The following is a 6348-nucleotide window of genomic DNA, read 5'->3' as shown; positions in this document are numbered from 1 at the left end:
ATAGCTGCAAGTAAGCTTCAAAAATGAAATGTGTTTATAGCAGAAATCCATAGAAGATCCTGAAAACTTTCAGGACATAGGAAAAGATCACAAAAAATAGAGGTCATATTCCATTAAGTCAGAATCAGAATATCTACAGCAATGCTAAAAGATAAATGATAACAGAGAAATATCTTTGCAAGTCTGTGGGAAAATGTTCTCCAATTGAGAATTCCACATCCAACCAATGCCCTAGTAGGAAGTTTTCATCTTTCACAGGAAACTGCTGAATGATGGAATTCACCTAAATGAGGATGTAACCAAGAAAAAGACAGACGTGGAACCTAGAAATCCAGCCCAGAAAAGGGACAAAGGAAAAGTTCCTAGATAAATCAGAAGAGCAAACACAACTGTACAAGTAGAAAAGAATTTCTGTTCTGTAGAAGTTAGGAATGGAGTAGCAATTGTGCATGACTAAATAGATAAACTAAGCAAATACAAATTAAAGCAAGTATTTCAGAGGGGAAAAAAAAAGCTACAGTCAAGGCACATCTCATAGCTTAGCTGTGGGTAACATGCATGTGGACATCTTGCCATAAACACCCGATAGCAACTGTAACCAAAGCTGCAACACAGCTCTGTTGCAGGGCAGGGAGGACGATGGTTTATGTGTTCGGAGAAGGGACAAAGGGCATGCTTGAGAGCTAAAATCTACTTCTCCATCACTGAAAGCCAATTGGTAGTTCTTAAAACCAAGAAATCAAAAAACCCTGTATCTATAAGAAATTGCAAAATATACACATAACTAGCAGACAGAATAGCTTGAAAGAGTGAAAGTGCTTCTTTGGAGGAGTGAGAATTGAGAATGGAGAGAGACAGGGTAGCAAACTACTCTTCTACACAGTACCCCTAGTAAGACTTGTCTAAGTAATTGTAATAGTTTGCTAATCAATACAAAGCAAAATACATTTATATTAATGCCAGACAACTCCGGGTTACTTTTTCTTTGCTGGCAGGGGAAGAGAGGGGGGAAAATGCAATAGCCAAATACAATAATTCTTCCAAAGAAGAATTGGAAGGCTGGTAAATGTTCTGAGTCCTTATTTGTCTGATATGGCTTCATTTTACCCTCACACTTGAATGATAATTTATGTTCAAAGCCATTTCCCCTCAGAGCTTTGAAAATATTGCTCCATTATATTCTTGTATCCAATTTTGCTGATGAGGAGTATGATATCAATCCAGTTCTCATTCCTATGGAGAGTGGGCTGAATTGAATCCTCCAAAAAAGTCTAACCAGATTCCAAAAAGGTATTTCTAAAAAGGTATGTCTCCCACCTAGGACTCCTGAGAGGAATTTCATTTGGGCAGGGGGTGCGTGTAAATATAATTAAGATCTGGAGATAGGAACCTTTACCACCGAAGTCCCATATCCAAAGATTGTGTCCTTATATGAAGAGAAAACAGAGATGCAGAAAAAGTGGCCGTATGAAGACAGAGGTGGAGATTGGGTCACGCAGCTGTAAGCCAAGGCACACAAGAACTGGGAGGCCCCAAAGCTGGGAGGAGGCCTGCACTGGGTTCCCCTCAGAGCCTCCAGGAGGAGCCACCAGGCCACGGCCTTGACTTCAGACTCGGGCCTACACACTGGGGTAACTAAATTTTGTTTGTTACAGTAGCCCTAGGAAATGAATCCATTATTAACTTGTTCCTCTTCTCTGAAGGTTTCTAGGGCTTTCCCTGAATCTCTGATGTTTTAATATCTCACTTCAACCTGTCTGTGTTGATGATTTTTCATTTTGCTGGCCAGGTCGGGGATTTAGCGCAGTGGTTCTGCCACCTGCCTCATTTTGCTGGCCATGCACAGATCGTTTCAGTCTTAAAACCGATGTCTTCTGCTGGTGCTGGGACATTCCACCCTATTCATTAAGCATTGTCTTCCCTGCTATTTCCAGTTTCTCCTTTGGTTACTTCCTATGTTCATGTCCTCTGTGTTGGTAATTTGTCCTTCACACTCTTCATCTCCTTACCATTGGTACTGCATTCCTGGAGGAGTCCATGCCCTGGTCTTTCAAAAAAACTCTTTCTTCATCTATGCTCATTTTGCAACTCTGTCCATCAATTCTGAAGTTTTTTTTTTCAATTTCAGCTAACAAAATTTTAATTTCCACAGCATCTAATTGATTCTTGGCCTATGGCTCCCAAGGTCTTCATGGTTTTTAGAATATATTCATTCCTCAATGTGTGAGCTTTATGTTACTGTAACAAATACCTGAAATAACCAGCTTATGAAAAGTAAAGGTCTGTTTTAACTCCCAGTCTCAGAGGTTTTCTAATCCAGGATCAGTGCCCCTGTTGCTTTAGGGCCTGCTGTGAGCAGCACATTATGGCAGCAAAGTGCTCGCCTCATAGCTTGGGTGGGGGGCAGAGGAGAAGAAAGAGCCCAGAGTCACAGATCCCCTTTGAGGGCCACTCCATGACTTAAAACCCTCCCCACTAGCCCCCCCCTTAAAGGTTCCACAACCTGGGACGCAGCCGTCAACACACAGGCCTTTGAGAGACACTTGAGGTCCAAACCATAGCACTTCTTTGAAAATCTCACCTGCTTGCTCTACTTTCTCTGTCTCCTCGGAGAATTCCCTCATTTGTTGAGCTGGGTGCTTCTGTTCAGCTATCAGCTCTCCTCAGACATCTGGTGATTCTTGTTCTTTCATTCCTGAGGTAAGCACGGGTGAACCTGTCTGTTCCACCTGTGTGGAGTCCCAGGGTGTATCTGTGCCCCCTTAGCACATCTCTGAGAGCAGAAGACAGGTGTCACCACATACCAGCCACCTCCATGAAGTCCCTGTGTGGAGTGCCAAGCCTTCCTGTGTACCTAACCCCTATACTCAGCCCTGTGGGTGCCATGTGACCTACAGCAGACAAAAGAAAATGAACAGGGGCCATTGTTGCTGCAGTGGTGGCCCAGCCAGTCTACTGGCTGTGTGTCCCCTGGGACTGTCATGGTACCATGGTCACTGCATTTCTTTGGCTGATCCCACCCCATCTATTTTCCATCTGCTTTCTGGTGAAGGCCATTGTATATCACTTCTCAGCCTTTTGGCTAAGATCAAGCAAAGGCCATTGTATGATCTTTGAACACATATAAATACTTTGCAAAAATCTTTTCTGTATTTTTACAGTTGTTGGTTGGAGAGCAGGAAGTGGTAGTGTGTCCATCAGGCACCTTCTTTTGGCCTTCATATTTCTAATTAGGAGAGGAGTCCTGAACTGTTCTCTGGTCCTGAGTCTTACTACTGTTAACTGAGCACTTGTGAGTCACCAGGCAATTTGCTGGGCCCTTCACAGGCACCATCTTGTCTGATACTCATAGCAACCTATAAGGAAGGTCAAACCCTGTTATTACCACCACTCAACAGACGGGCAAGCTAAGGTAGAGTTTTCTTGTCTCTGATCACAATAGAGTTAGTCAGTGGTCAAGGTGGGAGTTGAATCTACATTCACTGCTTTTTTAGAGGGGATTAGTATAGAGCAGGCGTACTCATCATAGTGACTGTGTCCCCAGGGGACATCTGACAATATGTACAAGTGGTTTGCATCCTCACAAGAGGGACAGTGTGTGTGTGTGTGTGTGTGTGTGTGCGCACGTGCACACGCACGCGTGCAACTGGCATCCTTCCACTGGAGGACAGAGATGCTAATAACCTATCACACAGTTCAGTCTCCATGACAATTATTGAGCCCAGATGTTGGGAGTGCTGACCAGCACCAGAGGAGACTTTTGAAGACCTCTTCCTGCCCCGGGAGTCTGGTGCAGTCCAGAGCTCGCCCAACTACAGTATCAGTGGCAGAGCAGGATGGTCCCAGGTTGGCTTCTGTGTGAGGGAATAGACTCTGAAGGTGGCCACTCCAATTACAGGGTGCCCAGGTCATGCCTTCTGTCTCTGAGCTTCCCAGCCTTGCTGACTTGAGCCCCTTAGTACCCTTTTCCCATCCCCATGTGAAGCCCCTGAGACCACATGTGAAGGCCACACTGTAGAGGTTAGGGTATCTCCCTTGGATTTTCTTTCTCTCCAATTCAAACAGATGGCCAGGCCTTAGTGGGCTTCTCAGGCCAAGGATCTTTGCAGTGGAAAGTGGAAAGCTCAGAAGAATCCCCCAGCCTCAAGGGAAATGACAGCTCCAAGAGGAGGCCAGATGTGGGACCCACGGGCTGTCCCTGGCAAAGTGACTCAGGCCTCCAATAGATCCTCCCGCATGACCGAGCAGCCCACAGCTGTACAGGTCCCTTGCCCTCAGGGACCCTGGAGAGTTCCACACAGCAGTGTTCAGGGGAAGAAGCACAAGCTTAACAGCCCCCTACCCTGCCTGGACTGCTGGACCAGGCAGTCCCAGGGTGGGGGCGGCAGGGCACAGAAGGGCTCACAAGCAGGACGGTGTGGAGCCAAGCAGGCCTCTCTACAGCTGCCACTAGAGCCCACTGTGGCTCTGCCAGTCTAAGCTGCCAGGCCCCCAGGACCAGCCAAGGGCCTGCACCGGGCAGCTTCCAGCCATTTTGTGCCCTCAAACCCCATGTGCTTCCAAGTGAGTGAGTGTGTGTGTGTGTGTGTGTGTGTGTGTGTGTGTGAGAGAGACACTGGGGACTGAATCCAAGGCCTCCACACTGCAACACTCAGCTACACCCCACCATCATTTTTTTTTTCTTTTTTCTTTTGCCATAAGACAGGGTCTTGCTGAGTTGCCACATTACTCAGGTTGTGCTCAAACGTGAACACCTCCTGTTTCAGCCTCCCAGAGTGCTGGGATTGCAGACAGGTACCACCATGCCCAGTTTCCCTGAGTTTCTTTCTAATCACCAGCCTGTCTCTCCCACCCCACCTAAGAAGCACGACCTGATCCAGGTGAACAAGACAGGACAGAGGGTGGGAAGGAACAAAGGCCCTGACAGACCTGTTCAGGGCCCTGTGTGACCAGTGAACCAGCCTTGCTTTCTCTTCCACTCTGCTGCAGTCCAGGGTGAGGGAGGGGAGACCGCTCTGAAGAGCTCGCAGTCAACAGGGACCCACCTCCAGTGTGCCATGAGCCCGGCGGGGGGCACCTCCCATCAGGCCCTGTCTTCATCCCCTGCCTTGCTCTGTGCAATGACAGATGGAGAATGAAGCTGTGGTTTATCAGACCTGGTTTTTAGAACTCAAATCCCATTTCCCTATTGACCCACAGGAACATTTTGGAGATCGTTAATCTTCATTTCTGATTGATTTTCTGTCAATATTTCCCTGCCTTGCCCCCTCCCCAACCTTTCCATCAAGTGCTTAATGAGCTGTAAGCAAACACTCGGGCGCTGGGGGAGTGTGTTCCAAGAAGCCTCTGGAACCGTGAATCCACATTGGTAGGCACGGACTGCACCCTTCCGGTTTGCTGTGCTTGCTTCTGCTCACCCAGTTTTTCACAAGTGGGCGTCCCCTAAGCCTGGTGAAGGGAGGATGATCCCTCCCCTACAGAAGCAAATGAAGTAGCAATTACCCAACACGAGGGCGAATACGTTGAACAGACCCCAAATCTCTGCCTTTGGCCCCCCGGGTTTTGCCTCCCTGGTCAAGGACTCCAGAAGCTTCTGCAGAGCAGGAGGTGAAACGAGCCCAGAAGTGTGAGAACTGTGCTGTCACCGGCGGGGAGACCTGGGGAGGGCGCCTCCTGGGTGACCGGGCCAGGGGGTTGGGTGACCGGGCCAGGGGGTTTGGCAGGACCCAGAGATGACGGTGGGCAGAGAGGAGCTGCTGGACTCCACCATCCCGTCCTGGCCCTGGCTGTCCCACCACACCCCTGTCCGCCGGGTCTCAGTGGGCTCCTCCATCAGATAGGTGAAGAATTCCTTTCCTGCTTCCTCCCGCGGGCCAGAAGGCTCCAGGACTCGCGTCCAGGAAAAGCCTAAGGTGCTACAGATGTCGGGGCCCCACTCCGGCTGGACACCCCGGACCCCCACGTCCGTCCTCCCCACCAGTCAAGGGCCGGAGTCTCTCTGCAGCCCGTCTGCATGTTAACACGCAGGGAAAACTTCAAGGAAAACATACAGCTGATAAAAATTTAATGCTATATGTAACAAAGCAGAATGAATATTTAATCCGTGCTTTTATGCGAAACCGCATAACCAAGCAGCCCCACGCGGCGGCCCCTCCCCGCGCCCTGCGCCCGGCAGCGAAACAGTTAAGCTGCTGGCAACAAGCAGCTCCTAATAAACACTCGGCTAATTCTGTAGGAAAAGCACTAATTAGAAAAGCAATAATAATCGGTGTAATTGCTCTAAATTACCCTCCTAACAGAGAACGGCGCTCAGAGCCTGGAACGCAGCTGCCGCTGCCCAGCCCCGCG

The sequence above is a fragment of the Fukomys damarensis genome, unplaced genomic scaffold (genome assembly GCF_012274545.1).
Source record: "Fukomys damarensis isolate Sample0158 unplaced genomic scaffold, DMR_v1.0_HiC HiC_scaffold_30, whole genome shotgun sequence".
Classification (NCBI taxonomy): domain Eukaryota; kingdom Metazoa; phylum Chordata; class Mammalia; order Rodentia; family Bathyergidae; genus Fukomys; species Fukomys damarensis.
The sequence above is the reverse complement of the archived record's forward strand: the minus strand, read 5'-3'. Positions refer to the sequence as shown.